Genomic DNA, 10,409 nt, shown 5'->3' with positions numbered 1-10,409 from the left:
GAGACCAAGGCGACAGCCCCAAAGCCCACAGCAGCAGCTGCCCCCGCCATACCCACCGCCACGCCCTCCAAACCAGCTGACAGCTCAGACAGCCAATCAGAGAGCGAGGAGGACCTTCCCCTGACGCAGACGCCTGCTAAAGCCGTGAAGGCCGCTCCCAGCAAGACCGCAGCTCCCAGTAAACCTGCAGCAGCCAGCAAGACCGCAGCTCCCAGTAAGCCCGCCACGCGCAGTAAGGCTGCAGCCAGCCAGGCAGACAGCGACGATTCAGACAATGAAGAGAAGACCCTTGTAAAGAAAGCTGCACCTGCTGCACCCAAACAGAAGGTCACCCCAGCCCCGGTCAAAGCCGCCCCCGCCAAGGCCGACAGCGACTCCCCGGACTCTGAGGATGACGAGGCCCCCGCCAAGAAGGCCCCCGCCAAGAAGGCCCCCGCCAAGCCCAAAGCCGCACCCAAGGCCCCGGCTGCAGCCCAGAACGCCCCGGCCGCAGACAGCGACTCCTCAGACAGCGAGGAGGAGGAGAAGCCGGCGAAGAAGGCTCCGCTGAAAAAGAAAGGGGCTAAGAAAACCAAGAAGGCCCCTGCTGCTGCCCCTGATGCGACCCCTGACCCCGACCCTGCCCCCGAAGATGCCTCAGTAGAGAAACCTAAGAAGAAGAAGAAGAAGAAGGAGAAGAAGGAGAAGAAGGGCAAGAACAAGGAGGAGGCGACAGCGGTCGAGGTTGAAGAGACGGAAACGGTCAGTCTGCAAGCTCACTGACACACAGATACAGACTGACAGACAGATACAGACTGACAGACAGACAGACAGATACAGACCTGACCAGACTGACAGACAGACACAGTCAGATACAGTCAGACAGATGCAGACCTGACCAGACCAGACAGACAGATACAGACAGATAGACAGTCAGAGAGACTAATCCCAAGGCGATGAGTGGGGTTCGCGCAGCAATGTGATTCCTGCCCAGTACTCTGAATGTCAAAGTGAAGTAATTCAATGAAGCGCGGGTAAACGGCGGAAGTAACTATGACTCTCTTAAGATAGCCAAATGCCTCATCATCTAATTAGTGACGCGCATGAATGGATGAACGAGATTCCCACTGTCCCTACCTACTATCTAGCGAAACCACAGCCAAGGGAACGGGCTTGGCGGAATCAGCGGGGAAAGAAGACCCTGTTGAGCTTGACTCTAGTCTGTCACGAACTAGGAGCATCATTGTTGCAGATCCACGATGTCGGTCGACAGTGTGTTCAGAACCCGTTCCCTGGGAGTTGCTGCCGTGGGTCTTCCTGATCAGTATGCCGACGGGAAAGCGGCTAAAGTGTGGCAGCTGTATATCGGAGACACTCAGAGTAGAACGGAAGAATACAAAAGTTGGGTGGTGTCTTTGCTGAAAAAGCATGGTGTGCAGAGGATACTCGACGTAGCCTGCGGCACTGGTGTCGACTCCATCATGTTGGTGGAGGAGAACTTCAAGATGGTGAGCATGGAGCACGGAACCTCTGGTCGTGACAGTAAAGTTCTCACAATGACAGTTTTTTTTGTTAATTATTATAGTCATTATAGTACTGCAGTTGGATAGTCTTTTTTCTAATTAAAGTCCAATTATCTAGTTAGTGTAAAATTATTTAAAATAACAAACAAGCAGTTTTGATTTAAAAAGTTTGGAGTGGAAATTCATACATGTGTTATTGTGTGTTGTTTTTGCTAAAAGAAGGGAGATGTAACACACTGTGTGTTGTCTCACTACACCACACTAACACACTGATGTGATTCGCTTTCTGTATCCGTCGTGTCCCAACGGAGTTGCCGTAGGTCGCGTCCAGCAAGCAGAAATAAACAACATGTCTTACAGTTAAGTCGTGTCCGTGTCTGTCAAGTACATTACAGATAAAACCTACCTATTCACTCCGAAACTACTCAGATTTCTGTGTTCCGCCGGTTCCAGGATATATCTGTGTACCGTTCTTTCAAAGTGGACAACGGGAGGAGAGAGCTACGTGCCAACGGGACCTGACCCAGATGTTTTGACTAGAGCGCAATCAATTGTAAATCCCAGTGTGAGAGAAAGAGAAGGAGGGAGAGATGCCCTCGTGGAGTCAAATGTTGGAGACCCGGTCAGAAAAGTGTCGTTTGAAACCATGGCCTCAAGCTTCAGAAGGCGCGGATACGCATGCCCGTCCCCTGCGCGCAGGCGACATCGCACTACCTTTAGTCACAGGCAGCAAGAGCAGCTCGAGGTGGCATTCGGACACAACCGCTACCCCGACATCTCCGGCCGCGACGAACTAGCGCGGCTCACCAAACTCAACGAGGCGCGCATACAGGTATGGTTCCAAAACCGCCGTGCCAAACAACGCAAGCAGGAGCGCGCTTCTCAGAAGGGGCTGCTGCCCGTGGCTGTGTCGCCTGGATGCCGGCCAGTGCTGCTGGGCAGTGTGTGTGCACAGGACGCAGGGATGGCTCGTCAGTACTACCCCCACTCCATGGCTCATATCTCTCGGTTTTCCTCTATGCTGCCCTCTGCTGGTTAGTCTCACTATTCAGGTGCAGCCACCCAGTGTCCCTGCCCGTCAGTGCCACCACAACCAGGGCCGGCCCGTCCTACAGGCCATACAGGCGGTCGCCTGGGGCCCCGAAAGGCGGGGGGGGCACACTCATAGTAAAATAAAATAAAAAATGTAATAAAATAAAAATGGTTTGATTAAAAGGTCTTCATGTCCGGAATTGTGAAACCTGGCTAATTCAGGGAGAGTCAATCACTGTCCATTGTCCCTTTGAAATAAACAAATAAATAAACGAGAGGACGTGGTTTATGGTGAATTAAGTCGGCGTTGTTGACTTTGTTTCACGATGAAGCAAAGACTCCAGTGCCTGATTGCTTTTATACAACTAGGACAAGAAAACAATAAAACCTTTTTGTGATGGATTATGTTTGTTCCTGTTTGTTTCTGTGCCCTGCACTCAGAAATCTAGTTCTCAAATCTACTGTTCCACTGTTGTCAAGGTAACGTGATTAATATTATTATATTCATCATTAATTCAATATAAGGTTGGCGATACACAGACATGTTAACTCTATGGCAGTGTAACTATGGAAACAGCCAGCACAGTATGAGACACTACCTGTACTTGGGGGGAGGCATTCATTCCCCAGTTATGAAAAATGTAATTGTCCCAAACCCCCTACAAAAACATAGCGACTGATGAGGGTTTCATAGGGGCTTCAGTTTGCATATGATCACGTGGGTGTGAGTGGGCGGGGCTGAGTGGGCAACGGTAATCTCCGTCACTCAAGAGCACTGTCTGTGCAAGTATGTCGGGTAAACAGCACTCTGGCGCCCAAACAAGAAAAAGAGACGAAGATGAGGAAAAACAAGCAAAAAGTAGAGGTATGTACTGTATGTATGTCCTGTCCTTGAATTTCATTATTTAATATTTATGTGTGCTGCATGGAGGAGGATGGTAGCTAACTCTAGCTGACTAACTAGCTAGCTAGCTAATATTGCTGCTTAGCCAGTTGAGGGATGGAGACACACTAGGACCAGCTCGGACAAAGTGGCTCTAAAGTTAGTCAAGTTACGATGCCAATTTTTAAGACCATGGTGATCAATGAAGCAACTGTCGAGCAGCCAAGAAATATGATATTACAGAGTGTAATGTTAGAAGTGGCCGTAGGACAGGGCCCAAAAAGATCGCTTCCAGGAGATTGACAGGAGGGTGTGTGAATAGGGTGACCAGATGTCCCGCTTTGTGCGGGACTGCACAGCATTTTCATGACTTTTAGTGCGTCCCGCAAATTGGGACGATGTCCCGCATATTTAATTATTATTGGCAAAAAAATAAAAAAATAAGAAAATCTGATTTATCCAATGGCTGTGGAGAAAGCAGGGAAGGCTATCATCACGGGGCTGTGTTTGCTGTCAATCAAACTGTAGCACACGTCAGGTGGTCAAGTGCAGCCAGGTTAACCAATGAAAGTAAGTCCCCCCCAAACAACAACAACAACGAACGCGAGTCAAATGCAGCAGGTTATAGAAAATGGAGGAAACTCAAACCACAGTCAGCAAGAAAAGAAGATGCACCTACAACAAAGACTGGGAAAACACTTGTACGTGGGTGAAGCCAGTGCAGGGCGACTCTCAGAGAGTTTTTTGCAATCTTTGCAAGAGTTCTTTTTCAATTTCACATGGCGGTGAATACGACATCAAAAGACACAGAGAATGCGATTCTCACAAGAAACGTGTCGCTCAAAAAGAGACATCCAACTCTATGGAGAGAGTTCTTAGTTGATTGAGTAGAACTTATAAAGCACAAAGAGCTTAAATCAATTGTCTCCAAAGAGGCCTTTTATTAAGCAAAAAAAGTCACACGAGCGCAGAGAGAAAAATAGCAGACAAAAAGCAATAAGCCAAAAAGCCAAAAGGGCCCCCCCTTCCTGTCAGAGGGTCAAGCGTTATATAGCAGTTTCTTGCCTGATGAAGTCACTATTCTTGCTTGACCAATCAGAATCTTTCTGCGCCACAGTTCTTGGCCCACCTCTTCAGGAAGGAAGAGCCTTCCTCCAGAGCCAGATTCCCCAGCATGCAGAAAGACCCTAAATTCTCAGTATTAAATGATATGAAACTACAACACTCTCCTGACTGCTGTTTTCTCACTCACACTTGATGACCCCCCCCCCTTCCCTCCGCTCCCCCATACAGATGCTTGTTGGTAACTTGCTGGCTCTTGTCGTTACTACTGCTGTGTGGGTAGAGTGTCAGAACAGAACATGGGTTTGCTCATCAAACACCTCACACTCAGATCACAAATGTTAACAATGAATATCTCCTGAAGACAGATGGATAGCCTGGGTAAATTAGGCTGTAAACCTACATATCGATCTATAGTAGTCTAATTGCCTAGATATACAATAGATCGACATCTATATTATTTCATACAAGTCACACTCTCTCACCTTAAGGCTACAGCATTAATTTACATTAAACTATTGTCAGAAGTTGACGAAATGACTTCAGTTGTGAATGAGATTCAACAGCAAATAAAGAGTCGAATATTATTATTAGTGATGTTTACTTTTTCGTCACGCTGGGAGGTACCCCGGTGGCCTCCGTGGAGTCATGCTGCTTTCTAGGCATGACCATCTCCCGGGACCTTAAGTGGGAGCGGAACACCGAGGCCCTCACGAAGAAGGCCCAGAAGAGGATGTTCTTCCTCCGGCAGCTGAGGAAATTCAGGCTGCCGAGGTCTATGATGGTCCAGTTTTACACGGCCATCATAGAGTCCATCCTCACCCACTCCATCATCACCTGGTTCCCTGCTGCAACGACCAAGGACAATGCCAAGTTGCAGCGGGTGATACGTTCAGCAGAGAGGGTGATCGGCTGTCCCTTGCCCTCCCTCAACTCCTTGCATGACACCAGGGCTCTGAAGAGGGCAAGAAAGATCATGGCCGACCCCTTCCACCCCGGCCACGGCCTCCTCACCCTGCTTCCCTCTGGAAGAAGGTTGCGGCTGCCTAAGGCATTGAAGGCCCGCCACAGGCTCAGTTTCTTCCCCTCAGCCGCCAGGCTGCTAAATGACTCTGGCTTCCCCCTCCCCCCCGCCTCCAAGTCTGCCCAGGACTGAACATGCACTAGACCTTGAATAACTCTGCACTGCACTTTATATACAGCACTACCCATGCACTGTCTGTCCTGTTTTTGCATTTGTATTGTACTTGTTTTGTTCATATATATATTATGTGAAAAAAGCATAAATGCACCTTCTGTAATGCCAAAGCAAATTCCTATATGTGTCAAGCATAATGGCAATAAATGTTATCTGAATCTGAATCTGAAAGATCCATCCGCTCCTAAGAACTTCAGACCAATCTCACTTTTGAGTCACACCTACAAGCTCTTTGAACGTCTGATCCTCAACAGAATCTGTACCTTTGTTGACAAACACCTCATCCCTGAACAAGCAGGTTTCCGCCCTGGCAAGTCAACAACTAGCCAAGTACTCAACCTCACCCAGTACATCGAAGACGGATACGAGGAAGGGATGGTAACTGGTGTGGTGTTTGTCGACCTCTCAGCTGCCTATGACACAGTCAATCACAGACGTCTCCTCAGCAAGATCCTGGAGACCACAAGAGACACCCGTCTGACAGAACTGATTGAAAGCATGCTTGAAAATAGGCACTTCTTCGTTGAGCTAGGAGGAAAGAAAAGCAGGTGGCGAAAACTCAAGAATGGCCTTCCACAAGGAAGTGTGCTTGCACCACTTCTCTTTAATATCTACACCAACGACCAACCAAAAAGCGCAGACACCCGCCGCTTCATCTATGCAGACGATCTTGGCATAGGTGCACAAGCCACTGATTTCACAGTTGTGGAAGACAGACTCTCCAACGCTCTGGCAGAGCTAACACCGTACTATGAAGAGAACCACCTACGTGCAAACCCATCTAAGACACAGGTGTGTGCCTTCCACCTGAGAAACCGTGAAGCCAAGCGCCAACTGAAGGTCAGCTGGTCAGGATAACCATTAATAATATTAATATATTATTAATATGATAACCGTTATCATATTAAATCTACACTTTTTTGCATCTGGAACTAGAGTGTGCGGCTTCTACTCCTTTTAAATGTATATATGAATCAACCACACTTTGATTAATCTAAATACAGCACCTATGAAACAACAATGTTATCTTGTGGTTTATTTCCCTGTGTATTTAACTGAGTCAACCAATTCCTGTATATACTCTCTATAGCAGTACAGAACACTCTGCTACCATCTCTATATACACTCTCTATAGCAGTACAGTAGACACTGCCACATTCAAACGACTCATCCGACCCGTCGCCACAGTCATTGTCATGGTCACAGACAAATCGCTGGGGAATGCATGCTTTGTTGTGTTAACGGAAAGAGTTGTCATCACAGGAGTTGTTAGGGGCTAAGGCAAGAGGAAACAGGTTGACAGTTCAACTGTGTGAACAACACATTTCTACATCAAGACACTCACGATGCATAATGTTCAGGTAGGTCATATTTACCACAGCCAGCTGCAGAGAGCTCATCACCACCATCAGGGCAGTCCCTCTCTCCATCACACAGCCAGCGTTTGGGCACACTTTGAGGCATTGATGGATGAGCTGTGGGATGTGTTGTGACAGAGTTGTGAAAACATTGGCTAAGTGTTGGGGTAAACACACGCCGACACCGACTCACGCCGACACCGTCACACACGCACACACACACGCACACACACACACACACTTTTTCAAAAGTGCTGTCAAGGTCAGGTAATTATGAAGTCTCTCTTCATCTTCGGTGAATCTGGTGACGAGGAGGAGGAAGAGTTTACGTCGACAGCAGTCGACAGTGACTCTGACACAGAAGCAGCGCCCCCCCCCCCCCAGACACATGACACAGGTGGAGTCTGACGGCGAAGAGGAAACGGAGAAGGAGGAGGAGGAGGAGGAGGAGGAGGGCCAAGGCCAAAGCTCCAAGTGGAAGGCGGTGATGCACTCAGACAGCGAGAACGAGGAGGAGGATATTAAGCCAGCCGTGAAGAGGAGTCGTGCCGTGTCAGACGATGAGAACTCTGACTCTGATCACGGCGGCTCTGAGGCCCCGGACAAGAGCATGGCCGCCAAGCAGAGGGAGCTGGGATCAGACAGCGAGAAAATGATTGCAGACATCTTCGGTGAATCTGGTGACGAGGAGGAGGAAGAGTTTCTGAGCCGCCGGTCCCGGTCCCAGAGAGACGGAGAGCGGCAGAGGAGGAGGGTGGATCTCGCCACTGACCGCCGGGCCACGTCGCCCTCCTCGGGCTCCGACCACCAGGAGGTCTGTACCGGAGGAGCGACCTCTGTACTAGGAGGACCCGGAGGACGGGAATGCCGAGCCGGGCTGACCGGGGGCCAGACACAGGCCTCCTCGTCGGAGGAAGCGAGAGTCCGTGTCCTGCGAGGAGGATGTGATCGACGGCTTCGCCATTGCCAGCTTCATCAGCTTCGAGACTCTGGAGGCCTCGGCCAAGGAAGCAGTGGACGATGACTCCGAGTCTGACGAGGGTGTGGACAGGGACAGGAGCGGCAAAGATACCAGTTTCATGTCGGACTTTGACGTGATGCTGGCGCGTAAGAAGGCCCAGAGTGGGAAGCGGCGGAGGAACCGGGACGGAGGAACGTTCATCAGCGATGCCGATGACGTGGTCAGCGCCATGATCACCAAGATGACCGAGGCGGCAGAGGATGAGGGCAGTGAGGCCCCCCCCTCTCCCTCCCCCTCCCAGTTCGTAGAGCACTGCCAGGGCCACACCCAGGACTGTCCCGAGGTCCTCACCTTCCTCCACACCAAACACAGCAAGGCCTCGCCGGGGTCCCGCTGGGTCGCCTCGGCCGGCGCCTAGCAGCTGACTTAGAACTGGTGCGGACCAGGGGAATCCGACTGTTTAATTAAAACAAAGCATTGCGAAAGGCCCGAGTTTGCAAATAAGTCATCATTGGTATATTATCATTAATTGTAAACTGTAAGAACATCGTATCTCATTTCACAGACCAACAACATGAAGTCCTTCAAAGTTCTAAACAGGAACAAGAATCCCTATTTGAAAAACGACAAAGAGCAGAGCAGCTCAATAAAGATACTGAGGTTAGTACAGTATGTTGTTTCATACGCTGTCTTTGGATGTAGAGAAAATAAAATGTCAATGAATTCACCCTGTATATTTAGAAAGAACCTTCTGGTCATTGGAGATACTTATTTAGCTTTATGTAATTTAAACCATGCATTATTTATTTTGAATGTTTAGGAAGGTCGTAAAGCTATTGCTGCTGCACTAGAGCTCAATAAAGAGGAATATGCAACAGTCCTCATCCAGAAAGATGCAAAAGAAGGGCCCCCTTTGCCCAGCTGGTGAGTAGGAGAGTGCTACTATACTCACTGGATGTATTGGGTGACTTCTACAACCCTGTAGAAGAGGAGGCAGAACACACCCAGGAAAGACTGACGGAAGAGGACCACTGAAAGATGAAGGAGACAGGGTGCGACGATCCACACTTGCAACTCGGTGGAGTTCCGGAACACTCTGGGCCGCTGCCTGACGCGCGCCCAGGCCAGCCGCGCCAAGACCTTCGTCTACATCAACGAGCTCTGCACCGTCCTCAAGCAGCACTCGGCCAGGCGGAGGCTGGCCGCCGTGAAGGTGGAGCTGACCGACCAGGAGAAGAGGGAGAGGGAGGAGGAGAGGAAGAGGGAGGGAGGGGAGGGGAGGTATTCTCTCCCTCTCTTCTTTCAGTAATCGAAATGGCAGACCACCTGGAACTGCAACTGGAGACTGCAACTGGAGTGTTAGAAGTTGAAGAAGTTCAAACGAGAACTTTGAAGGCCGAAGTGGAGAAGGGTTCCATGTGAACAGCAGTTGAACATGGGTCAGTCGGTCCTAAGAGATGGGCGAACGCTGTTCGGAAGGGAGGGGCGATGGCCTCCGTCGCCCCCGGCCGATCGAAAGGGAGTCGGGTTCAGATCCCCGAATCCCCTGTCTGAAGATTATATTATATTGTTTTTCTGTGCATGATTAATGCAAAAACAACAACTAATAGTGCTACAGAACTGACATTAGTTCTGTCTGTTCATTTACGTTTATTTGAATGGGGGAAAAATGTTAACAGTCCAAATGTTAAAAATCTACTTTGACCCTTGGGAACGATTAATCATCGTGGAGGAGTGTTAGGAGGAGGAGGAGTGTAATGTAAAGGAGTGTTAGGAGGAGGAGTGCCTGTGATCCTGAAAAAAAAAAAAAAAAAACGCAGACACCCGCCGCTTCATCTATGCAGATGATCTTGGCATAGGTGCACAAGCCACTGATTTCACAGTTGTGGAAGACAGACTCTCCAACGCTCTGGCAGAGCTAACACCGTACTATGAAGAGAACCACCTACGTGCAAACCCATCTAAGACACAGGTGTGTGCCTTCCACCTGAGAAACCGTGAAGCCAAGCGCCAACTGAAGGTCAGCTGGTCAGGAACCTCCCTTGAACACTGTGAGCACCCAGTCTACCTAGGGGTAACCCTGGACAGATGCCTCTCTTTTAAGACCCACACTGAGAAGACCAAGTGTAAAGTGAGTGCGAGGAACAACATCATCCGCAAGCTCACTGGCACAACCTGGGGTGCTAACCCACAGACTCTGAAGTCAACCGCACTAGCTCTCTGCTACTCAGCTGCCGAGTATGCCTGCCCAGTATGGGAACGAGCTGCCCATGCCAAGAAGCTGGATCCCGCCCTCAATGCTAGCTGCCGCCTTATCACAGGCTGTCTGAAATCAACACCAACAGACCGTCTGTACATCCTGGCAGGCATAGCCCCACCAGAGATACGACGAAATGCAGCAAGCAAAAAAGAG

This window comes from Nansenia antarctica (genome assembly GCF_963989245.1).
Source record: "Nansenia antarctica genome assembly, chromosome: 4".
In the NCBI taxonomy this organism is placed as follows: Eukaryota; Metazoa; Chordata; class Actinopteri; order Argentiniformes; family Microstomatidae; genus Nansenia; species Nansenia antarctica.
Note: the sequence above shows the minus strand (reverse complement) of the source record.